This window comes from Eptatretus burgeri, chromosome 1 (assembly GCF_056783735.1).
Source record: "Eptatretus burgeri isolate ZD-2024b chromosome 1, Ebu_testis_v1, whole genome shotgun sequence".
Lineage (NCBI taxonomy): Eukaryota > Metazoa > Chordata > Myxini > Myxiniformes > Myxinidae > Eptatretus > Eptatretus burgeri.
The window spans coordinates 127,472,621-127,500,200 of record NC_140961.1 but is presented as its reverse complement, the minus strand read 5'-3'; the positions used below and the strand labels follow the sequence as shown (position 1 = coordinate 127,500,200).

The 27,580-nt window shown below is 41.3% G+C and overlaps 1 long non-coding RNA gene across 1 annotated transcript in view; it reads right to left on the bottom strand.

Moving 5' to 3' along the window:
- Nucleotides 1–954: 954 nt before the first annotated feature.
- Nucleotides 955–27,580, bottom strand: part of LOC147035380 (uncharacterized) — a 26,684-nt gene continuing 58 nt past the window's right edge. The window contains exons 1-3 of the long non-coding RNA XR_015061994.1: nt 27,415–27,580; nt 17,731–17,777; nt 955–990 (exon numbers count right to left, since the gene is read on the bottom strand). The exon at nt 27,415–27,580 is cut by the window's right edge and continues 58 nt beyond it. This is a non-coding gene — a long non-coding RNA (uncharacterized LOC147035380). The remainder of the gene's footprint in view (nt 991–17,730; nt 17,778–27,414) is intronic.

Sequence of the window (27,580 nt, the reverse complement as noted above, 5' to 3'; positions counted from 1 at the left end):
TGTGGGTCATCCATGCCTACTTGTGGTTCCCTGCTTATCTTATCCAGCCGCTACCAGGTGAGCACACAGGGGTATTGCCCCTACGTTTTTATTTTTGATATCATGTCATGAGGTCAATTACACAAATAATTAATAAACATTCTTTTATTTTGTTCTAAGCTGTAGACACTTGTTGTCCCAAAACCTGGAACACATCATGTTGAAAGAACCTGATGTACTTTTTTACCACGGGAAATCCAACAAGGCTGAAGATTGGGAAGAGGTCATTTTGAAAGGGTGGGGGATGGAGGATGAGGTCAACATGCTAGTCATTAACAGAGCGAGTGGAAACACAACTATGTTTTGAATGACATAACTTATGGACTGCCTTTGATAAATAAAAAAAATGTTGCCGATGCTGGTGTTTGTTGCACAAGCCATTGACATTTCCATTGTATTGGACAGTCAGCAGAAACCCATGCATGAAAATTAACTCAATAAATGGAGAAGGGGGAAGGTGGTTCGGGAGAACAAGTGCTATCGATGTCGTGACAATTAATTGTTGAGCTCTCTCTTTCAATATTATAATGCAGAACAAATTGTTGGGAGAAATTTGAATCCATTTAGAAAAGTACAACACTTTTGGAAACAATTTTCAATCTTTCACCAAAGTGGGATGTATACTAGTCAAAGCTTTTCTTCTTTGGTATGAGACTAACTACTGCTATGTGGAACAGTTCCACTATGTTTTTTGAATTCTATTAAAGTAACCCCTGCTGGATAATCCTTGTTCTAACTGCCCCCTCTTTCCTTTTCAAGACCCACCTCGCCTCCCCCGTTCCACTCGCTCTCTCAATATTTGAATCAGGAGCGAATTTGGCGATTAGCCGACGCCAGTTGACGATACAGTCATAGCTCAGAGTCACTCCACAGCCTCATCCATGGCCACAACTTTTGGAAAGTTTGTAAATGATTAATCCACGCGTGGGAGAGCAAGCATTCATCAAGCCTCTGCAAAAGATGTCAAAGGTGGCAATAGTTATTTCAGTTCTACATGTTGTTCACGTACACCTGAAAAACATGGCCAATTTAAACTCGTGATTGCACAGTCGATGAATCAAAGTTCTTGTTGTACTCAAGAATCTTTTGAAGCATTGTATTTCTGATAATGTTGTTGAAAGAAATGCACATTGTTACAGGTATGAAAGAAATTTGTGTTGTTTGCTGTGGATCTTAATGGGAAGGGGAGTGGGGGAAGTTGGGGTCAAGGTAATGCCATCAAAATACTTGTTCGAGTTTTGCTTTACAATAACGTCAAATTCGTTCACATCGAGGTACTACTATCTCTTTCAGCAAAAAGAGGATAGAAAACTCAAAACCAGTTTACACGAGAAGGTATCGTGCTCGGTGCATCAGGAGATAAGAGATTCCACAACATTGATACAAAGCAACTACAAAAGCCCTTGACCTGCGGATCTGAGCCCTCAGTCAAGATGGTAAAGTGTAAGGTAAACTAGCCGGAATTGTGAGGAATGCAATAGATCTCATGTGAAACGGCAAAGTTTCACGTCGTAATTACTTTGCTTAGAGTCTTCGAAAGTCACATAGCACGGACCTGAAGAGCACGAACCACGTAGCACGAACCTTGTTGGAGCTTAAATTGTGCGCTGTTTTCAGAAATACCGTAAATAAATAAAATAAATGCTTGGAAATTGAAAATAAACATAAAAGTGCATAAGGTTGAGTTTAATAACGGTTAGAAAAATGAAGTCGGGGCGATGACAATGAGACTGAAACAAACAAATGTAACTCAAGGTCACTGCACTACCTCATGATACGTTTATTGTGTGACTCAACAAGTTAACAAGAACCGTTTAACAGATACAAAATATTAGAAGAGCACTCGGTGGAGCGCATACCTCCGCCATGTAATGCCTGATCCAGTAGAACATATCGGGTCCAATACATTTTTGAAATATCGTGCCACATATCGTTTTTGGACTGATCTCTCGATGGTGAAGAATCACTTTAAAAAATTCAGTAATACTCGTATCTGGGTCCGGATTCGGGTTTTCACCAGAATCGAATAAATTCTTCCTTGTCACAAACCCAACTTGCCCACCAAATTTCATCCGGATCTGTCAACAACTTTTTGAGATATCCTTCACACAGACAAACAGACAGACAGGAGTGAAAACATAACTTCCACCTTCGGTTGCGGAGGTATTAACTGACTTTAAATGACCACAATAGGAAGTACACCATATATTGACCTTGAATTAATTTGTAGATTCTACCCAAATTGTGCTTTCATCGGGCTCTTTTAAGTTTCTCATTGACAGTTTGGCTGGGATTTGCCAGGATACCATTTGCTTCACGTGGCAATAAGTTGTGATTATTGGGGTACCGAAGGATACTCTATTATTCTTGCATGGATTATTGTTATAGTTCTTCCCCGCTCGCTCTTTCACTTTTATTTGCTTTAAAATATGTTTTCCCTGCAACCGCTTGAGTGATCGGAATTAAACTTTCAACATCGGAGCGACTACCCATGGATATTTTTTTTATTGATCAGTATGATGTTGTGGGTAACATGGTACAGCAGCCATGTTGGATTAAAGGAAAAACTTTGGACTTCTCTGAAACCACTGAACGAACAAAATTAAAACTTGGCACATGTCAGATACTCCCCATGGGGAATAAAGTTTGATAATAATGACCTCATTGGTGCCATTGTGTGGCAGCCATAATTGGTTTAGTCGAAATCCTTATCCGATCAATACGATTCTCCTTTTTTGTGGGTGATGTACTAATATAAATAATTTTTTTGAGAGGTTTAAATTGATGACGTCATCAGTAACGTGGTCTAGCAGCCATATTTTTTTTTGAAACAGAACCATAAAAAAAGATCTTCTCTGAAACAGATTGACAGATCAATATGCAACATTATATATACATGATCGACTACCCATGGGGAAAAAAAGTTTGATCGCACTGATGTCATCGGTGACATGGTTTTGCAGCCATCTTGGATTTTAGCAAAAAAACTTTTAAAATCCTTTCTCAAACCACCCGATCAATGCAAAACTTTAAGTATGTCATCAACCAGCCATGGGGATAAAACTTTGACAAACAAAAACATCATACTTTAAAACAGAGCCAAGAATGGGCATATGGTTACTTGTGGGAGGTTCAAATTATTGATGTCAGTTTGGAGCTTACTTTATGTCATATTAATCAAGAAATAACCAAATTAGGAGAACTTAAATGTTATTTCCGCAAGGTATCAATGTGTGTACCATCCATGGGTTGGACACTAAACTGGGTGTCCCATCTTTTAGCATAAGTAGGTGGACGTTAAAGATCCCACGATGTCCTTTGTGAAGAGTATACAAGTTATCGCCGGTACCCGAGCCAAATTCCAAATTCCTGTCACCTTTAGTCCAATGGCAGGCTTGGCCAGCTGGTTCGTGAAAGGCCTAAAATATTTCCTGGACAACCCCACAAAATGGAAATAATTGGTGCCGTTTAAGAATAAGTGTTAGTACTAGTGGTAGTAGTAGTAGTAGTGCTTTATGATCTTTGTTAAAGTGAATTGGTAGAACATTGCACATATATATTGATGAACAATCTACCAACAACATGGGATTCTGAAGACTAAGCAAATAAAAATCTAAATTCACGCAATTTTCAGCATGTTATTTCAAAGAAATGCTCTTGATTGTGTAAGTCAACAATTTGTCGCAAACAGCCCTCCAGTGTAATGTCAATCGAGAGCTAACAATATTTTACTAGTTTATCAAAAATAGGGTTATCTGACCTTGAGTTTGGCATGTAAGGCCAGCCGAGGCTGTGAGAGCAATGATCGGATTGTTCCACCGTTAAAATGGTCCGTTGTAACTTGTATGCTAAACGAGATGCACGTGAAAAATTCCAAACCAAACATTAAAGGCCTTTTAGTGATTATTTTTTTTACACTCTTGACAAACTGAATGTTTTTTTTGTTGACAAATGGCGTTACTTACTTTTTAACATTGAAAGTCAAGTCACTGTTATTTTACTTTTCTGTGTACGTGTGTGTCATGCCAGAAGCTGCTTTTCACATGACCATTGCACAAACATGTTTAGGTCATGCCTGGGAAGTTTAAAGGTGAAAACATTTATCCTTATATTGTGGTTGATTAAACTTGCAGGAAAACATTATTTCAATTTAATTTTTGGTTGACGGTTCAAGAAAAGCAAGTTTTGAAAATAAATAAATGCACAATAGGAATATATGCCTGGTGTTGGCTTAATGGTTAGGATGGTAGGTTTGGGATCCCAGGATCCTGAGTTCAAATCCTTCTTGGCTGTTGAATTAATACCAGGTGGGGTTGACTCTGCCTGTCATCCTTCTGACATTGGCAAAATGAGTGCCAGCTTGCTGATATCCTGTGTTGGAGTGCTGACCCGTCCAGGATTGTGTCCAATAGCCAAGGAGACTGCTTCAGCAGCACCAATGCTCTGCACAGAGTATGGTCCTGAAGGATGGAAAGGAATATGGAAAGCACCCCAAAAATTATAAAAACAGGGCCACCCAACTGAAAGTGACCAGAATTTGTAATTTTTGTCAGGGGGCCGGTGGTAAATGTGGGACTCAGATGAGGTGCACATGGGATTCAGATGAGGTGCATATGGGATTCAGATGAGATGCAATCCTCTGAGGAATGTAAATGCTGAATAATTTCATGTCCATTTCATTGTGACCTAATCACATAATGCTGTATTGTGGTGAATGTTTTCACATCAATGTGGAAGTAAAAGTCTCAATACCGGGTATGTCCATCCCCGCCAACAATCACTCTGTAACACCCGGTGCAGCATTGACGGAATGAGTACTCAAAGCTGAGCTTGGGGAATGGCATTCCATGCCTGAATCAACTTCTGTTCCAGCTCATCGAGGGTCTGGGGCTGTCTTGGCAAGGCTTGTACATGACAATTAATGATATCCCAGAGATATTCAATTGGATTTAAATCTGGTGATTTGGCAGGCCAGGGTATCATGAGATTAACTTTGGTATTGTCAAGAATATTCCTTCTTCAATCAGCCTTGTTAGCGGAAGCATTATCATGCATAAAGATGACCACTGGATCATGTTGTTGAAGTGTAGGCAACACTTGTAGCTGTAAGATCTCATTAGTGTATCAATCTGCCGTTAAATTGCCATGGATAAAGATTAAGTTGGTGTGAAGGCTATCGACAGCACCGCCCCACACCACACTTCCACGTCCAAAATTTGCGGCTTCCAGAATACAGACTGGGGTATATCATTCAAAGCGTCTTCCTTAAACCAATGCACAGCCATCATGCCTTTTATTCAGGACGAGGCATAAACATGGATTTGTCACTGAACAAAACACTTGCCAATTGCCTCCTTATCCATCGGACGTGCTAATTTGACCGTGGCAAGCTTGTTTGGATGTGTGGTAGTGCAAGTTTTGGATGGTGAACAGGATGAGAGCACGGGTTATTTGCATCACGCATCACATATATGCCTCGAGAGTCTAGACGGTGTTGATACTTATCCTGCTAGCTCCAATGAGTGTGTTTGCTGTACTCTGTGAAGTTTGAAACCGAATGCGAATATGGGTCGTGTGAATCTATCGGTCCTGAGCAGGAGTCACTATCGTGGGACCAATACATATTTGCATATCTCTTGTTGATCCAGTGGCTTGATGATGTCATCTAAGGTCATAAACAGTTCCTCTCGACATGTAAAAGAGACTTGCAACATGGCTAATAGAAGACCTTGCTTGAACTTGTCCAATTATTTCATTCCTCACATTTTCTGTCAAACCTGGCATTGCAATAGATTGTGAAAGAATGTAATCATTGTGGGATTGTTTTTGATGATCTACATGCTGTCTCAAAAAGACCTAAAAATTTGTGTCACCTCTCAAAGCCTACAGGTGCATAAGTTGTGCAGCCTGAAATATTATTGCATGAGGCAACCAGAACGGCACTCGGATTAACGCATATTTCCGCCATGCTGAACAGTTTACGTTTTGTATTCCACTGGTAGGCAGAATCTGCATCCGGACCTGAACCAAAATCGAATCGGCTTGTTCTTGTCACCGAACCAACTCATCCACCAAGTGTTGTCACAATCCGTCCATAACCTTTTGAAATATTGTGATATGCAGTATATCATTTTGGCCCTATCTCACAACAGTAAAGAATTATGTATAAAAATTCTGGAATCTGGATCCGGATCTGTATCTTCCCCAAATCTAATCAATTTGTCCTTGTCGCACACCCAACCTGTCCACCAAGTTTTGTCCAAATCCGTCTATAACTTTTTTGAATATCCTGCTCACAGTCAGACAAACAAACACACAAACACAAAAGATGTCGTGCATAGTACGGTACTTGCGAAATCCAAGTAAACAACAGTTGCCATGGAAACAGCAATTTGGTAATTTGGAAAATTTGACCTATCAAGTGTTTGGCATTATGGAATGTTGTACTTAACAAATTTGGTCGATACATTTTCCAATTGCTACCTAATATGTGTTTTCCATGTTTTGGATGGAATTGACCTTGACCTTTGGCTATTTTTTTCCAGATTTTATACACATACACTACACATACGTAAAACTGATCTGGGAAAGTTTCAATATGATATCTTGAAAAAAATCCTGTAGTTTGGCAATAATAGAATCACAAAAAAAAAATCACGTCTGATTATAATGGGATGAAATTGTCGTCATGGACACTGTTTTTTCATTGCCACGTGGGACATGTCTCTGCCACGTGGGACTTGTCTCTTTACCATGTGGGACTTGTCTCTTTACCACGTGGGACTTGTCCTTTTGCCACGTGGGACTTTTTTCTTTGCCACATGGGACTTGCCTCTTTACCACGTGGGACTTGCCTCTTCACCACGTGGGACTTGCCTCTTTACCACGTGGGACTTGTCTCTTTACCACGTGGGACTTGTCTCTACCACGTGGGACTTGTCTCTCTACCACGTAGGACTTGTCTCTCTACCACGTGGGACTTGTCTCTCTACCACGTGGGACTTGTCTCTCTACCACGTGGGACTTGTCTCTCTACCACATGGGACTTGTCTCTTTGTCATGTGGGACTTGTCTCTTTGCCACGTGCGACTTGTCCCTTTGCCACGTGCAACTTGTCTCTTTGTCATGTGGGATTTGTCTCTTTGCCACGTGGGACTTGTCTCTTTACCATGTGGGAGTCTCTTTACCACGTGGGACTTGTCTTTACCACGTGGGACTTGTCTCTCTGCCACGTGGGACTTGTCTCTCTACCACGTGGGACTTGTCTCTCTACCACGTGGGACTTGTCTCTCTACCACGTTGGACTTGTCTCTCTACCACGTGGGACTTGTCACTTTGCCACGTGGGACTTGTCTCTTTGCCAGGTGGGACTTCTCCCTTTGCCACGTGGGACTTGTCTCTTTGTCTTGTGGGACTTGTCTCTTTGCCACGTGCGACTTGTCCCTTTGTCACGTGGGACTTGTCTCTTTGCTGCATGGGACTTGTCACTTTGCTACATGTGACTTGTTCCTTTGCCACGTGGGACTTGTCTCTTTGCCATGTGGGACTTGTCAATGGTATCCAGTGTCCCTTGAGAGACAAAATTCTTCTTTGCCCTGCAGTGAGTTCCAAGATATCCACCGGCAACATCAAGGACGGTGGTCTTGAAGGCACTCCACAACTCTTCAGGACCCCCCAAAGCACCCAGACCCCCCAAGTGTCCACTCAGCCTCTTCGCAAACTCCTCAGCTACTCTCTCATCCCTGAGCTTGCCAACATCCAGCCTAGGCTGGGATGGTACCATTCTCCAGGATTTAAGGTGCAGCTTTAGAGTTGCGACAACAAGCCTGTGGTCAGTATTGAGGAATTGAGCACTCCGGTAGACCCTGCAGTTCTGGATCATCCTCAAACGACCGTCAATGAGGACATGGTCAATCTCCTTTGCCACCCCGCCAGCGTTGGAATACCAAGTCCAGCGATGAGCTTGTGGGCGCTGAAACCATGAACCAGCCACCCTAAGTCCATGACTTCTTGCAAAGTCAAGGAACTTAGTGCTATTCTGGTTCATAGTTCCTGACCCATGGGGATCAACACACACCTCATAACCATCCGTATCAGTTCCAGTCGATGCATTGAAATCCCCCAAGACTAGAAGTGTATCTCGTTTGGGGCACTGATCAACCACAGACTCGAGCGTGGCGTAGAATGCATCTTTCACGGTGAGATCACTCGCCTCAGTCGGAGCATAAACAGAGACCAGGGAAATGAAACCTAAGGAGTGACGAATCCTTAATCTCATAATACACTCGTTGACCGGTGTTACCTCAATTATCATTGGGGTCAGCTTATTGCACACAGCTACAGCAACTCCTTGGGTATGGTAACCATCAGAGCGACCAGACCAATAGTAGGTGTAACCACCCACCATTATCTCGCCGCAATCCGGTCTCCGAACCTCAGAGAGAGCTGCAATCCCGATGTCCAAACGCTTGAGCTCAGATGATAACAGAGACAGGTGATCATCCTCTCTTAGGGATAGGACATTCCAGGCACCCACCCGAAGGGACCGCCTCAGGTTAACCCAAGAAAACCGCCGTCTAGTGGACGACACTTCAGCACCACTCCGACACACTCTCCCGCAATCTGACCCAGGGATGTTACCCCATGGTTTTCGTAATTGATCGACACAACTCGTCGAATGAAAGAACAACTAGGACCAACCCTAATAAAGGAGACCCAAGTAAAACTAGAGGGGGAGCACTCGGTGGAGTGCAAAACCCCCGCCACCAATACTGCTAGGTCACTCAAGTGAACCTGATATCCTATTCATTCAATTTGACGTCAACAGTGCTCACAGAGTTATAGTTTGCAACTTTCCCTTTTACTTTTAACTTTTACATCCTCAATTCATTTGTCATAACTAGATTCCTTGAGACAGAAATTGATTTTACGTGGGTATATCCACCTGAAGTTCCAAAATCAGCCGCAATTATAATTTTGGCATGTTTTTTGTTGGAAATCACTTAAAACATGTAGAAATGCAAAAAAAAAAATTCAAATATTTTTTAAATGGCCGCCATAGCGGCCATATTGGATTTTGGACCAAGTCCAAAATCTCATGGCATGATCCTTGGACCATACCTTATCCCCCACCAAATTTCGTCGAAATCCATCGAGGAGTTTTTCCGTAATACTGTTCACAAACAAACAAACAAACAGAAAGGGGTGAAAACAGTAACCTCCGATCTTCGATGGCGGAGGTTAACTCGAGAAGGCAGAAGTATTGCCAGAGACACGGGAGATAGACCGAATTGAGAATGAATTAAATGGAACGAAGGAGGAAACAGAGACGAAGATCCAGGAAGAAACTAATAAACACGAAGAGATAAAAGAAATAAAATGTATGGAGACTCGGGAGATAGAAAAAATAGAGGAGAGATTACACGATAAAGACGGGGTGAAAGACGAGCACACACATGGAGTGAGCGAGGCTTAATGGGGGTGAGCTGGCAGACTGTGTCGTCACCCGGTGCAAGCAGCCGGATAGCCTCCTTCAGGAACGGAGGGAGATGCTATGCTCCCTTGAAGCTGATCTCGACCAGGTGGGTTCGGTCGTGTCAAGCGGGTTAGAGGGGGCAAATGCTGTGGACAGATGCACGTGCAGCTTGGGGGGTATGGAGACCCCGGGACCCCTAGTGCTGGCACGAATCCCCAGTGTGGTTGTGCAGGTGTGCGTGTTTGCGAGTGTGTGGAGATACGTGCTTTCCAGCACGCATGGTGTGAGTGAGACCTCCTGTGCAAGTGAAATGTTGTGCGTGAGTGAACGGCTGAGTGCAAGAGAGACCGTGGTGTGAGAGAGCGGTATGCAAGGGAGATGACGGTCGGCATGCGGGAGCACGCAGCCGCGTCTCCGAGTGCGAGTGTCATGGAATGTTGTGTGAGAGTCGTGACACGTGGGAGTGCGTGTGTTGAATGGAGACGACGATGGTGACAGATAAGGGACAGAGGCCGGGTAGCGGCCGTAGCTGTAATGGGGACCGCGCCAGGTTTTCCCAGCAGCAAGCGCGAGGTCCGTGCTGTGCTTTGCATGAGACCGCCGCGTGCGTGGCTGCGGGAGTGAAACCCGGTCCGTAAACGCCAGCGGTGGATGTTGCCGATCCCGCGGATGAACAAAAGGTAGGCTGGATTACGGATTTGGACCGGATGGGTTCTCCACGCGGGCGAGTGTGAAGCTCCAACGGGCAGAGCACATGTGTTCGTGTGGGGAACCCCTCGAAACGCGAGGCTTGTTTTGAATGCGCAGGATGACGTCGTGGCTGCATGGGTGCAATGCGGCAGAATGGGAAATCCCTGCCGGATGGTACCGTCCGAGGAGGGACGAGGTGCGAGAAACGCGAACAGCTGCCATGACGTCATGGTAAAAGGGTGCAGGTTGCGAGTTGCTGCGCTGGTGCGCGCATTTAAAAAATGAAAAAAAAAACAAGCCTCGCTTCGGGTGAACAGGATTCCTGGGCAAGGGGTGGAAGACCCCCCTGTCCAGGGTACAAGACACCACTAGTTAGGGGGATGGGTAAGCTTAGTTAGACCGGCTCCATGGAGCATGGATAAGTCCTCATGGAGCCCATGGAATTAAATGGATTAGGTAGAGGGATTCAGTTCAGATTTAGGATGGGAAATGACATTTCGGAGACAGTGACAGACTGTGAATGTGTAGAGGGGACGTAGCTTAGCTACGTAGGTTAAAAGGAATGTGCTGTATTGTAAGGGACGACGAGGGAGCACGAGGTCGTTTGGGGATGTAGTCAGAAGGATGGCCGAGTTCAGCGATGAAATGTGAGTTGAAGAGTGGAATGGAAATATGTTGAGTGAGTGAGGCCAGCGGGTCTGTATGTATGGAGCGAATGTGGTATGCAATGTGCGATGAGTGATTGGGGGGAGGAGTGACTCCCGCCCAACTATGACAGTAGTTGCTTGGGTCTTTAATCTCCGAAATCCTCGGATTAAGAAGTTGCTGAAAGTGGTCATGCTCAGAGGCGGTCATGCACTTTATGAGTATGATCTTCAAAATTGTGTACATGTTGTTCATTGGAGGTTGTCGTAAAATATCTCATCTTCATCACATACGCTTGGTGACAAGGAGCCAATAATGTATTGGAACCACATCAACCCGGAAGTTATGTTGTTCCAGGTGGCAAATTGGACTTTGACTTGCATAAACCACAGCTGCTGGTCATTTGGCCAAAATGTGGCAGCTTTATCCAAACCAGTGGCACAGATGAAGCTGCTTGAGCATCTCGGAAGAGCACAGCTGCTTGGCCATTCCCGGTGACTGGTTGCATGCTTGTAACTCATTGGCTGTCCATTTGGATCATGTCAGGTTCACCAATTTAGCCTGGAAGAAAAAGCGTCCAAGACATTTGGATTCCGAGTCAATTCTCTTTTTGTTCAACACCCGCCATCCAATCGTCCTTCCGGGAAACACCGTACCGGAAATCCCTCTATGAACCAGAATTCAAGCATTTTCACAAATTTAATTGTTTATGTGTTTTATATCATTTAAATTTGGTTCTTTCTTTGATAAGATCTATTTGGTAATTTTTCACATTCGTTGTGTTTTTTTCCGTTTAACAACCAAATATGTGATTTTCTGCATTTTTTTTGTTGTTGTTGGTTTTTACTTGACTCTATCATCAAAGACATTTACGAAGAGTATTTATATTTCAATATGTTACCCATACATTAAGTGTTTTATAATCAACAATTGAGGCTTTCTTGAGTCAAGCCTGCTTGTGTGATGAGGTTTCCCATGCCTGCCTCCTCAATATGTGTCAGACTGAGACAAAGGGGTTGCTTAGCAGCAAAATAATGCATTGAAAAGAGTAATTACTGTCTTTTTCTTATATTACCCTTGGATGAAATGCTTTAGAATTAACAATTGGGGAATACAATCATCGTCCTTCTTGAATAATGTCTATTTGTGTTATGGGGTTTCCCTTGCCTTGTCATTGGAATTTCCCAAGGGTTTTGTGGCTATGTGTCAGCCTTAGGTAAGGCAAGAATGTCAATACATTCCACAGGATTAAGAGGACTGAATTGTGTCCTGGAAATGGCTAAAATGGGAAAATGATAAAAATTTAAAAAGTGAGAATAATGACAATGATGACAGAATGTTTAGAAAATATAAATCATTTTTAAATCCTTTTTTTTAACAGAGCTGAGGGTGGTGAATATTGTCCTATTACTTTTGACTTCAATTATAATTTGATGTGGTCCAGAACCAACATTTTCATACGACTGATGCTGCTGAAGCAGACAATACATCTTTGAATGAAATATCTCAGGCTGCAGACTTGCATCTAAACCAAAAATACAACAAAAAACATTTATTTATACTATTAATGATTAAAAAAAATACTTTTAGAATAAATATTATTTTGTTTGAATTTATGGCAGCCCGACTCCCTTCCCACACTGATATTGGGACTGCAGCCTGAGAAAGGTTAGTAATGCACTTGCATTCAATCCTTGTCTCCTGATTCATTTCCAAAATCATCAATATGTCTAAAAGTTCAACTGTTGCTGACTATTAGAGCAGTCGTTGCACCTGGTAAGGTATATGTAGGGGTGACATGCTTTAATGCAAGAACAGGTCGCATGCTGACAGTTAGTTTTCAAGCATTTACTATCCACATTTTTCAGGACACCCGGTTGAGACAGATTTATGATCTCTCGTGAATCATCAGGCTTTCATTGTCCAGTTTCCATCCACGGACAACTGGGCTTGTGGCACAAATACAGGTGCCCAGACACCGGCGATATGCCACACACTGGTGAGCTGTTCACAAGGTATGTTGTGTCAAGCATTCTTTGTTAGTGCGGAGTGCCTCATCAACTTGATATTTCACAGTGTACATGTTCTGCCCGGCTTCATTGATGTCAGTGCATTTATTCTGGTTATGCAGAAAGGAGACAAAGTCTTCAAGGCCCAGAGCAAATGTCATCACATGGACCCCAGTGTTAGTGTGTGGTTCCTTATTCTGATAATGTCTCCTTGGTGAAATCATTGTTATCCCAGATGATAGTAGTCAGCACTTTGAGTTTGAAACCTTGGGGAACAATATCCTCCTGCCCAAGCAGTAGTGATGAAAGGGTGGTGTTATGTTCAAGAACCACCAAATGTGACACGCATTGGCCAAAACCATTCATAATGGAAATAAGAATTGAAGACCCAGTGGGGTGCCGCATATCAAAGTCATCCCTGGAACCAAATTACTTGGAGTTAGCTTCCACTCTTTGGATAAAGCATAAACTCTATCCTGCGTCATGGACAGTAGCTTTTCATTATTGTCCTCTGAAAGTTTTGACAAACCCATCCTGACAGAGCTAATTTGATGTCACAGTCATCCCAACAAGAACATTGTATATAAGGGGCAGGTAAAGTTTGTTATTTTTTTATTATTATTTTTATTTTTTTGTATACCTTGTCGAGGCTCGTATGAGAGCTAACACACAACGCACATCAAGGGGGGCATGAGACAGGAGGGGTGGGAGTGGGAAGGACAAAACACTGAGGAACAGAGACATGAGGAGATCTGTGGAAGGGAGAGGGATGGGGTGGAGAACATGGGGAAAACAAGATGGACATTACAGGGACTTTCAGGAAGGAAAGCAGGGAATTTGAAGGATGTGGGCTTGGGTGGATTATCGGGGGTAGAAAAGATCGAGGATTTGGATGGGGGATGATAAGAGGTGGTGGTGAACAGCTGTTTTGAAGGCGTGGAGGGAAGATTAGGATTCAATAGAGTGAGGGAGTTTATTCTAAAGGTGGGTAAAAAGAGGAACGAAAGAGTGAAGGTGAGCAGTGATTCGTGATTTTGGTAGTTATACCAGAAGGGGGTTGTTGGTGGACCTTGAGCGGCCTGCGGAAATGTGGTGGGGACAAATCATAGAGAGAGCGGGGGGGGGGAGATGCTGGAGCGGAGAGGGTATAAGACAGAATGACCACCGACTAGCCTGTGGTGAGAGAGTGAGAGGCCCAAAGACAGCCTCATTGTGGGAGATGCCAATGATCCGATATGCCTTGGTTTCCACAGCGTGAAGCCAAGAAAGGTGGGAGGCAGGAGCACCAGCCCAGAATGGAGAGCAGTACTCGATCAGGCTGTGTTCGAAAGCTTTGTAAGTGGTCAGGAACTCAGGTGGGCCGAGGAAGGACTTTGCACAATGGAGGATTCCCAGTCGGTGACTGGCATTGGAGGCGAGATTGGAAATGTGGCTTTTTACAGGAAAGGTCACAGCAGATAGTGAGACCCAAAAGCTTGAAAGAAAAGACTTCTTCCAGAGGATTGTTGAGAAAGTGGATTGGGGGGGGGGGTTCTAAACAGTCCTTTCGGAGAGACATAGTGAGAGTGTGAGATTTGTCTGGATTGAAAGACATGTTCCACATGTTGGACCAGTTTGTGATTTTACCCAGATCTGCAGTGAGCGAAGAAGCTGCTGCTTGCCATTCTGAGGGATGACAGATGGTACGGCAGAGGGTGGCGTCATCAGCCAAGAGATAAAGAGGATTTTCCAGAGAGTCGGAGAGATCATTGATGAAAACCAGAAAAAGAACAGGGCCCAGAACGCTACCTTGAGGAACTCCAGCCTGGACAGGAAGAGGGGATGAAAGAATTCCATTTAGGGCCACACGTTGACTGCGACAGGAGATGAAGTCTGTGAGCCATGAGTGGAGATGGCCTTGAATACCATAGGAAGAGAGTTTGGTGAGCAGGGCAGGGTGCCAGACTGTGTCAAAAGCACGTGATATGTCCAGGGATACGGCTCGGATTTCATGTCTGGCATTGAGGACCTCCATCCATAGTTTGGAGAGCAGAAGCAGCATATCCAGGGTAGCGTGACCTGTTTTCCCCACAGTTTCCCCCACAGACGCCATTTTGAAAATCCAAAGTTGTCAGAGGCCACTTGTCTGTAATCCCTCTGGTTTCGTTTTAAACCCGGTTGTTCTACCTCGCAGAGAGAAATAACCAGTTCGTGTTCCTCTTGTTAATCCAGGCATGCGGGTAAACTGCATCAACTAAAAGTTTTCTCTGTACCACTGGTCTCAGATGACTCCCAATGGTCAAGGGAACTCTCTTTACTGGATGCTAACATAATCTCATAGACATTTTGGCTGGTAGGCCTTATAAATTGGAGCTGAGAATAATGCACCACCAGTTTCTCTTGGGGGTACAGGGGTCCCCACTATACATACCCTGCTGTACGTTGTTTCACATATACGTCCATAAGTCACTTAGGAACATTTTCATTATACGAGGTGTGTTCAAAAAGTATCCAACCTTAATTTTTTTTTTTGTGCGTAAACAAATGAAGCTTGGGAGGTGTGGTTTGGTGCACGTATGTAGGTGATCCTAATCCGTATGCGTGAATATTTTCCTGCCTGCAGAAGCTGTCAGTCGCCGACAGACCACCGATGAGTGAGGAAGTGTAAGTGAGTGCCGTCGGATTTCCGTTTTTGACAAATTGACGGATCACTGTGGTCTCATCGCCAGTGATCACTGTGTTGAAGAAGTTGGGATCGCCCTTCACAGTCTCCAGCATGTCCTGTGCAATCTCCAAACGGAGTTGATTCTGCTCGATCGTTAGCAGCTTTGGCACGAACTTCGCTGAGATTCTCCTTAAGCCCAAATCCTCAGTCACAATGGAATGAACGGATCCAATGCTGACGCCCGCCTCGTCTGCAAGTTCTCTGATCGTGATTCGACGATCCTGCATCAGCAGGGTCCTCACTTGGTCAATGACGATCTCATTTCGGGATGTTAAGGGCCTAACAGAACGTGCTTCACTTTCCACTGATGTGCGACCATCTTTGAAGTGGTTGTACCACTCTTTTATCTGTGTGGTGCCCATTGCTTCGTTCCCGAAGGCCTGTTGAATCTTGCGGATCGTTTCCACTTGGGAATCGCCAAGCTTTACACAAAATTTGATGCAGTAGCGTTGTTCAAGTTTTTCCGTCATTTTGTCAAAACCGAAAATCCGACGGCGCTCACTTACACTTCCTCACTCATCGGTGGTCTGTCGGCGACTGACAGCTTCTGCAGGCAGGAAAATATTCACGCATACGGATTAGGATCGCCTACACACGTGCACCAAACCACACTTCCCTAGCTTCATTTGTTTACGCACGAAAAATTAAGGTTGGATACTTTTTGAACACACCTCGTATACCCAAAACGACCGACAAGTCCCCACACAAACGTCCACTCGACAGAAGACCAGTTACCCGGCATTCTACCCCCACAATGGTTTGCATACCAGCTTCTCATCGTTCCACCCCACAATGAGGAACAATAGTCCAGTAGATTTAGCCCCAGAATGGCTGAACCTGAAACAAATTGCAATAGTTTAGGTTATTTTGGCTTCTTAAAGGTCCTTTGGGTCCTTGAGATATTTTGGGTTCTTAAGGGTCTTCTGGGTCTTTGGGATATTTTGGCTCTTTGGGGTCCATTGGGTCTTCAGGGTCTTGTCTGTCTTTTGGGTCTTTTGGATGCTAATGGTCTTTCAATCATTTGGGTCATCGGGATATTTTGGGTCCTTGGTGTCTTTGAGGTCTTTGGAGTCCATGGGCATTCCTGGGTCCTCGGGGTCATTTGGGTCCTCAGAGCTGTTTGGGTTTTTTGGATCCTCAAGTTTTTTGGGTTCACAGGGTCATTTGGTTCCTCAGGGTTGTTTATGTCCTCAGAGTCGTTTGGGTGCTTGGGGACATTTGGGTCTTTTGGGTCCTCTGGGTACTTTAGGTTAAGTATTTCAGATTACAGTTGTGGGTGACATCAGGTCAGCTGTCCAACCAATGGGAGAAGAGTGGACATCCATCCATACAAAACATACATACATACATACATACATACATACATACATACATACATGTGTGCATACATACATACATACATACACTCACATACACTTGCTCCATTATATATAGATTAATTAATATATGGTTTGTTACAATGTTGTCATTATTTTTGTGATTTATGTTGTGAATCGAAGGCCATGCATGGAAGAACTCATCCATTTATAGGAGAGTCTTAAAGGGTTACATGGTTTTAGGGGTCTTTTGGGTCCTCGTGGACTTTTGGGTCCTCAGTGACTTTTGGGACATCTGGGTCTTTTTGGTCCTCAGTGACTTTTGGGTCATCTGGGTCCTTTGGGTCCTTGCAGACTTTTGGGTCCTTGGGCTATTTTGGGTCTTAATGGTCTTTAGGTGGCTTTGGGGTCTTAGAAAGGTCGAATGGGTCTCAGCATTCCATGTGTCAAAAGGTAAATTCCAATAGTAAGTAATTAATTAATACACATAAAGCATCACACACACACACACACACACACACACACACACACACACACACACACACACACACACACACACACACACACACACACACACACACACACACACACACACACACACACACACACACACACACACCTCATCCATTTATAGAAGAAACACGGTGTGTTCGAAAGGTTCTCCTTCTTCATTTTTGACGGACGGACAGACGGAAGGAAATAGCCAAATATTTAAGCAGCTTCAATGCTTAAAAATTTTCCTCCCCACTGGAGCCCCCACTTCCACAGTTGTTAATTTCCAAAAGCTCCTTGCTCCCGATCTGGGACGCACAAGTAAAGTGATTTAACTGGCCACAATTGAAGAATCCTTACCTTATGTGCGCTGTGCCAACCCTTAGCCATTTCATGGAACTATTGACCTGCGAACACGACCACAAATGAGGTGGACAAGTGAGCGGGAGTGGCCTCCTAAAACGTTGTCACTTAAGCATACCAACTCTCACAACTTGATATATATATATATATATATATATATATATATATATATATATATATATATATATATATATATATATATATATATATATATAAAGCTTCTAAAAAATGAAAGTTTTTTTTTTAATGCGCAGAACCCGCCATTCAGTGAGGTTCCTACTAGAAATCATTGTGTTAAAATATTTTTTTCTTGAGTCATGTTCTTGAACTTGCACAAGCGATGCAAAGTTGCACAAAGGGCATCAAAAACTGCCAAAAATGATTTTTTTCCTCTTTTCGCAGATCAATTAAAAGTTTATTTTGATATCATCTGAATTTACTGTTTTGAGGGTTTAATTAATATATTCGTATAATTAAATGCATAAAAATGATATTAAATATTGATGTGAAGAAATGAAAATCAGCTCATAAATTGCTAAATCGAAAAATAATGAAGTCCCAACTCAGTCCAAATTTCGGAAACGGAACGTTTTCTTGTTGAAAGTTGTGCAATTGCACAGCAGTGAGCAGAGCCTTTCTTCATGCGTGCATGAATTAACGCGCAAGCTTGGCAAAAACTTGTAACGTTTCAATGTGTACTTACCACTCTGTAACATTTCCCACTTAACCATGATGTTTTAATCTTTTTTTCAGACCAGAAATTTCTGCATATTTTGGGGGTAATGGCCTCCAGAACTAGATCGAAAAAGGCCATTTGGCTGATTGGATCCCCGAATCCAACACTTCCTGGCCAGAAGCTTCCTTCTAAGGCCGAAGTTCTCCGCTTTTTGATGTTCCTTCATGTGGAAATGAATGAGACCCTAACTGCAAGTGTGAATCAAACATCACTAGAGCTAATGAACATCTGGTCCACAGAGGGGATTCCTACTAAGCACCTTCCTGATGTGGTAGTCCATGTGCGAAAATTACACACAACGTGGCAGGGTTTAAAGAAAAGCATCAATCGGAAGACTGCTACCAACATAGAGAAACAAGACAATTTCAAGGCCGACCTGGATGAGCTGTTTGACATAGCTCACGCTGATGCTATGAATCTTATAAAAATCGATGAGGACAAGGAGTTTCTTGCTTCTCAGCATGAAAAGGGGCGTCCAGGAAAGATCGGGAGTCTTGACTACAAGACTGCCAGGACTTCAGAGAAAATTATGAAACGTAAGGATGAAGAGAAAAAGAGGAAACAGAAGGCGCTTTTGGAGATGGCCGCAACTTCTGAAACAGCCAACCTCCAGTCTTCCTCCTCCTCCAGCTCTACTGAATCTAGTCCAAGTCGACAACCATCTTCTTCCATCCATCCAACCACCTGTGATTCCCAGCCTCCGAAGAGAAAATGTGGGACAACTGGATTAACATCTGAAGTAACTGAGGCCCTGGATAGAACTCTCCTTAGCGATCGTTCTGCAAGTCGGGTTCTAATTCCATTTGCCAAGCAATTGGGACAAGACATCAATAAACTTTCTCTCAGTCCAAGTGCCATTCGTGCCGCTCGTGTTAAGCACCGGAAGCAATGCGCTGAAGAGATAAAGCAGAGCTTTAAGGTTGACACACCCCTGGTAGTCCACTGGGATTCCAAGCTGATGCCAGACCTAACTGGAAGAGACAAAGTTGACAGGCTGCCAATTCTGGTCACTGAGAATGGTGTGTCAAAAATCCTGGCAATTCCGATGCTGAAAGACTCCAAGGCGGAAGAAACAGCCGCGGTCATCTTTTCAACAGTTAAGGAGTGGAACCTGATTGGACGTGTCAAAGGGATGTGTTTTGACACGACAGCTGTTAATACTGGAATCCGGGGTGGGGTCTGTGTTCGTATTGAAAACATCCTTGATCATCAACTTCTTTATTTTGCGTGTCGGCACCATGTCTTAGAACTTGTTTTGGAAGCAGTTTACTCTTCTTCGGTCGATGAAGCATCCCGAGGGCCAGACATCACCTTATTCCAAACCTTCCGGGACTGCTGGCCCCATTTTAATTTCACGCAGTGCTTGACTGCTGCTGATGATGCAAGCACAGCCACCGATATCCATCCATGGGCCAATTCTGTCATTCAGCATGCCCAAGAGCTTCTGAAGCAGAAGCATCCCTGAGACAACCACAAAAAACTTCTCCAACTGACGATCATTTTCCTTGGAGGCATCCCTTCTGGACATTAGGTTCCAACATTCAGGGCACCTGGCGCCGTTCACCGAGCGCGTTGGATGGCTCGTGCAATTTACTGCTTCAAGATCTGGATGTTTCAAGGGCAGTTGTCGGATTTTCTCACTAAACGCGCGTCATCATCCCGCAGTACATGTCGCACAGAATGACTGTTTAGCGGGATCAAGCAGGTCTGTCTTTTTGTTGCTAAGCACTATATCAGGGCCTGGTTCGACGCTCGAAATGCTGCTTCTGCGCCAAAGAATGACCTCCAGCTCCTTCAAGCCCTCCATTCCTTGAATCATGCTGCATACAAAACAATGAGCCGCCATCTGTGGTACCTGAGCGAAGTTAACGTCGGCCTTGCACTCTTTGATGACAACTTTGATTTGTCAGAAAAGATCGCCATGGTAATAAACATGAAGGACGTGGAGGGTTCAGAAGATCCATCTCGACAAGTCTGGCTTCCCAATCCAGAGGGAAAGAAGCTGTCTGACCTCTGCTCCTCCAAAACTAAAAATCTCTTTACGCTCCTCGAGCTGCCAGAAGACTTTCTCGAGGAAAAGGATCCATCAAACTGGAAGAGCTTTGAATCCTACGTCAAAGCAAAGCAGAGGGTTGACTCTTTGAACGTTGTGAATGATGCGGCCGAAAGAGGCGTCGCCCTCATCCAAGATTTCACGAAAGCTGGTCGAACAAGAGATGAAGCTCAAGTGCAGTACCTTGTTCAAGTGATGGAGGATGACCGACGGAAATACCCAAAGGCCTCAAAGGAAACTTTGATTTTATAAAGGCATATTATTTACTTTTCAGGATAATTTTTTTAAATTGTTTTCATCAAAAGAGATTTTCATTTTAATTTAGCCATGTTTTACTAATGGAGAAGGATGTCAAGTGCCTGCGCAAGTCCTAAATATTATTTAATCTTAATAAAACTTGGAAGATTTTAGTTTTTCATGAAACCTCACCATTTGGAAGGTTCTGCAAACTTCTATTGCAAATTTGAATTTTTACCATAGTAGCTAAAAGCGCCATATATATATATATATATATATATATATATATATATATATATATATATATATATATATATATATATATATATATATATATATATATATATATATATATACAGACAGTAGAAACCCTTCTCTCCTCTTGCAGTGACTCAATTCTCAATTATAACCTCCTTACTATCCCCGCTAAATCATCGACACTCACAATCTCCTGCATTAAAATTCCTAGTTAATTCACATCACTGTTTCTAAATATGCAGGTGATCATAATGTTTTCATTAGTGCTTGGGACCAGCCAACAAAAAAATTAACTTGACCATATTTAATATAAAATCACTGAATGGTTCACCTGACAACTGCTTTTGAATGGCAAAAGCGTCCTTAAAGTCTGCATAATCCCTATCATCAACAAACACATTCAGCAGCACCTACAGTGCAGTATCTGAACTCTGAAATTGTACCATGCTTCTGATACTGCTGCACCATGCTGCTGTTGCTGTACCATGCTTCTGATACTGCTGCACCATGCTGCTGTTGCTGTGCCATGCTTCTGATGCTGCTGCTGCTGCATAAATTAACAACAATTCCATAACATTCAAAAGCTCCAAATTTTTTCACATTCACAATTTGGGTGCACATCTCTAATGTCTTGAAAAACCTGTCGGTCCTGATCCATTGTCCCCCCAAAAACTTTGGCGATTCAACATCCAGGTCCAGCTGCTTCAGCTTGTGTTGTTGTATTTCGCCACCTACTGGGCAGTTTGATTCTCTGACCTTTCTGCATTCCTTCCTCATCGATCAATGAATAGTTTGTTGCAAAATTTACGATATGCTGTTTGTTGTCAAATCAAGTGTAGTACTTAAAGCAATATTGGTTCGGTATGCTTCCCAAATGCCCTGATGTAATGTCAAATCAATCGATACTATTCACATGTCCACCGAACCCAGCATGGATTAGCACACATGGGAGCCAGAAACACGAGCTTGGGTTGCAATTAATTAATTAATTAATTGATTATAAACTTCTGCACACGATCACAGAGTAAATAAGTTGCACCCAATTCTATGAACACAAATTATTTATAGAAGGACGACACAGATATGTTTACAAATTAAAATCAAATGCTAAAGGGTCCTGAATTAAATCTAAGGCCAGAAATATCTGAAGAAATTGTTAAACTAAATTACTTAATACTTACCCTTATCAACCGACAAATTAACCTGCTGGAAGGTAAATTAAGCTTTAATTTGGAAGGCAGCATTAATGAATTAACATTTTGATATGGATAATAACAAAAAAATTCAATTTGGGACATGAGTTTGCCATTCTAAGGGGGAATAATCATTCATTACAGTTTCGTAATCATTCATCATAACAAACAGTTCAAAATGTATTAATCGTACAGAAGGAGGCTGAACCAAAGGTGTCATATAATCAAGGTGGAGACATTGGTTTTCATTGTTGTTTGTGAAACGAACGGAAGATCATCTGTTATCTTCTTTATAATTCAAATGCAGGTGAATAACTCTACCTCGCGACATTATTATGTATAAATTCCCAACGATCATGATGCTTGCTGGTCTTGTATGCACAATCGTTCAATCAACACATGGAACAGTCTATGATACTGACAACACCAATGGAAAGATGAGTTTGTCAGTTGCTGGAGATATCATCCTCGGAAGCATTTTTGAGGTTCGCTCCATCAAAGCAAAATACAATTCAGGATTCGGTAAATATCCTCCAATGCCAGAAAGCTGCACGATGTAAGTAGTTTTTTTTTTCAATTTGCATGAATCATTTACTTGTGTTATTATGTTTATCCATTTATCAAGGTAGTTTTCATTTGTAACATATTTGTTACAGTCTCTCTGTCTCAGTCTCAGGATGGGTTTTTTTTGTACACATGACATCTGAAATCGACGTGTGTATACACGCATTAGATAATGCAGAAAGTAATGAATATTGTACATGTGTATATGTATATATATGTGTGTATATGTATATATATATATATATATATATATATATATATATATATATATATATATATATATATATATATATATATACATATACACACACACCACTGTACACCAATACTCTCAACATCTCACACATTTGGGCAAACAAACAAGATAAAACAAATGATTAAAATGGCCCACTTTAAGTTGCAAGAAATGTTGAAAAAAAAAAAATCTCAAAGTCCCTATGCATCTAACTGAACAATAAATCCCATATGGGTGCAGGTGCAAGTGCTTCCATCGAGCATTGCATGTGCTGCCAGGAGAGAGGCCTGTCTGCAGTGATAATCAGTGAACTGATTTGTTGGGGCTTTGCAACATCTGATCGGAAATATCCCATACTTTCTATTAATGTTACCATTGCTGGCCTGCCGGATCTCAGCACGTCCGCCACTGATCCAGTTTTACAGAATTAGGCAATTAACTGTCTCACTGTGCTGAAATGTTGTACAGGAGTATTGGGAAATGCTTCCACACATTTCTATTGCACCTTCTCATTATACTCGCCTGCACTACAAAACACTTCACCAACAACATACGAAAAAAAAATATATATATATATATATATATATATATATATATATATATATATATATATATATATATATATAATCATTTGAGGTTGAGAATGCATCATCATGATCTGTGCTGAGATATGAGCAGTGAAAAGGGCCAATCTGTAATGTTTGCATATTTGAAAGTCAATGACACCTCGTGCTTTTCCAATCCATTATTATATTGTAAGTTTATTGATAATTCGAAAAATATAAAATGTTGCTTTACTCAAGATTTTCAAAGTGACAAAGTGTCTATGATACAGATTTATAATGTCTGCGCTGACGTAATAATTTCACTGTTTTTTTAATATCTAGAGTAATTCCACAGCAATTACAATGGGCGATGATGATGGTTTTTGCTGTGAAAGAAATAAACGAAAATGCTGAATTCCTGTCAAACACCACTCTGGGTTATGAAATGTACGTAACTTGCCCTTCGTTTCCTATTGTTATAGACAATACAATTCACCTTTTAAAGAACCACATGTATACAGGAAATCCTGGATCACACACAGCTAATGTTATGATAGGACCATATTATTCTGAAACTGCAAAATTCCTGAGCCCATTTATGGATATTTTCGACATTCCACAGGTAAAATTTTAGTCTTTATCTCGAAGTTTTTCTTTTCTGGAATGCTAGGTTATTCGTCAATTTCAAGATAGGTCTCAGGTCATGTTTGGCAAATGCTCGTTTTAAATTGTAATATTTTCAAACAAATATTGTGATGATTTGATCCAATTTAATAATTTTGATAGCATGTTTACAAGATACAAATTGTTGAAGGGTGAGTTATTAAATCCTCACCTTTCTTAAAAGGTCATGGATATTAACCATCTTCATAAAGAATGAGATATATGATCAGTAATCAAATGATATAAAATGTCACCATTGACTCAACAAGCCGAATGGTAAAAGTTGATGAAATTAAGGATCCAATGGCAAGACTTCAAATATGAATGTGTGTGTGTTTTTGTATATATATATATATATATATATATATATATATATATATATATATATATATATATATATATATATATATATACACACACATACATATATATATATATATATATATATATATATATATATATATATATATATATATATATATATATATATATATATATCTTCTTCTTCTTTCGGCTGCTCCCGATAGGGGTCGCCACAGCGGATCATCCGTATGATCAGCATAGTGATTTGGCACATGTTTTACGCCGGATGCCCTTCCTGACGCAACCCTGGTCGCCTCTTACAACACAGGGATATGGTACACCTATTTTAACCGGGGTATACACTGGCCCAGTATACTGGTACTCATTTCGCTGACCTCGGAAGGATGACAGGCTGAGTCAACCCCCTGGTGTATTAATTCAGTGGACCAACGGGGCTTGAACTCAGGACCTTTTGGATCCCAAGCCGCTGCCCTAACCACTGCGCCAACACCAGGATATATATATATATATATATATATATATATATATATATATATATATATATATATATATATATAGATATATATATATAAATATATATAAATATACATATATATATATAGATATAAATATATATATATATATATATATATATATACACACACACATATATATATATATATATATATATATATATATATATATATATATATATATATATATATATATATATATATATATATATATACACACACATATATATATATATATATACACACACATATATATATATATATATATATATATACACACACACACAAGATTAAATAACGTATCGTATAGGCTTTATATCTGTCTCCTGTTTATGGTGGCCACTTCCCGTGCTGCATTTGAAAAGCTCACCATTCATTTTTGAAATGACTGGAGAATAGGCATGAGTAACGTTGATGCCAAATTTTATTTGACAACCAGGATATTTTGCCCTCTTTTTTGACAGATCCAACCACTGTCACTCTATGCTGCACCACCATTTTGTTGTGGGCATCATATGTAGCTCAGAGCTTTGGTTATGAGCGAAACAAAGAGCACAACACAATTGACCTTTTTTCAGTCCATTAAATATAATTTAAATTGATAGATTAACTCAAACTTTTCCCATCACTGGGGACAGATACTTTTGCCCGCTTTTCATGTCACTTAGGACAGGTACTCTTCCTTGTATATATGTATGTATATATGTGTATATATATATATATATATATATATATATATATATATATATATATATATATATATATATATATATATATATATATATATATATATATATATATATATATATATGTTGTTGTTGGTCTTTCGGCTGCTCCCGTTGGGGGTCGCCACAGTGGATCATCTGTTATGATCCGTATACTGATTTGGCACAGGTTTTACGCCGAATGCCCCTCCTCACGCAACCCTTGTCGCCTCTTACGACACAGGGATAAGGATTGGGTTTCACTATGATTTCCGGGCTGCTCTACACCCTCTCATAACGCGGCCCAGTGCAGAGCCCCGTCTTCAAGTGATCCTCTAACCCAGGCCGCCTAGTAGCCGGGTTACAGGCGCACGCCACTACGCCCGGTATATATATATATATATATATATATATATATATATATATATATATATATATATATATATATATATATATATATATATATATATATATATATATATATATATATCATCATCATCATGAATTTTTTTTTCGCCACATCAAATGAGTACAAATAGATAATAGAGAGTGAGGATTTCAGACTTTTAAAACATGTACCTTTTATCAGAGTGTTTTCTGAACCACCAAGACTGAAAAATATGCCAGAATACATCGCTAAATCACTAAATTGTACTTATTTGCCTTCCTCTTCCCCTTAAAAAAACAGTGTTAAACTATTGTCCTACCTAATACAAAAACTGCTGAAGCAATTAGGGTGGTTCCAACATGAGGAATTTACTTTGTCTCTGGCCTATTGCATGCAACCCAAAATTTAAAAACATATTTAAGACTAATCGTCAAACCAGGATAGTGAGACTAGGGGAGGGTGGGGTGGGGTAGTGGAGATGGACAGAACCATTCCAAAAGTATTAATATCCAAAATCAACTGAATCAAGTATTGAAACAATTTAACATCTTAGATGGATTTAGTCCATTCCAAAATAACAAAATATATAAAATAAGCGTATTAAATTCGTTAATATCATGATAAAATATTTATAATCAACTTCAAAAGAAGTCGTAGAAACACAAATCACAACGCTAACTGATGGGAAGCTATAAATTGCAGTTGAGCAATTGTGAAGGCGGGTGTAGTTAAGTCATCTTCTCGCCTTCCAAAACAATGCTGCTCCAGTAGTTGGTGATACGTATGTCTTTATACGGTCTCATTGATCTGTGTATGTGTAGTTTGTGTTATTTGTCAAGTCTTTTATAAACTCCTCCTCAAAGAAAAAAAAAACAACAGAAAAAAGTACAAAAACAAAACATTGGAAAAAAAAATGTAAAAGCAGAGAGGGATGAAATCTCAAAAAATGCACCAACCAAACAAGGCAGAAATGACACGACAATCCTCTTATGGCTTACCATCATGACATCTTTTGAAATTGTTCCATCACAATCTCACAAAAAAGTAAAACGTCAAAAGATGTTTTGATGGTAATTATTTTGAGGATTGTGGTTTCATATTGTGGTGTCATTCTGACCTAGGCTAACCCCTGCTTTAGCGGGGAAAATGGCCTTTAAATGCGTGTGTGTGTGTGTGTGTGTGTGTGTGTGTGTGTGTGTGTGTGTGTGTGTGTGTGTGTGTGTGTGTGTGTGTGTGTGTGTGTGTGTGTGTGTGTGGTGTCATTCTGACCTTGTGCCTGGTGTTGGCTTAATGGTTGTGGTGGTGGGCTTGCGATCCTAGGATCCTGCATTCAAATCCCACTTGGCTGTTGAATTAATACCAGGTGGGGTTGTCTCTGCCTGTCATCCTTCCGACGTCGGAAAATGAGTGCCAGCTTGCTTTCCTTGTGTCAGAG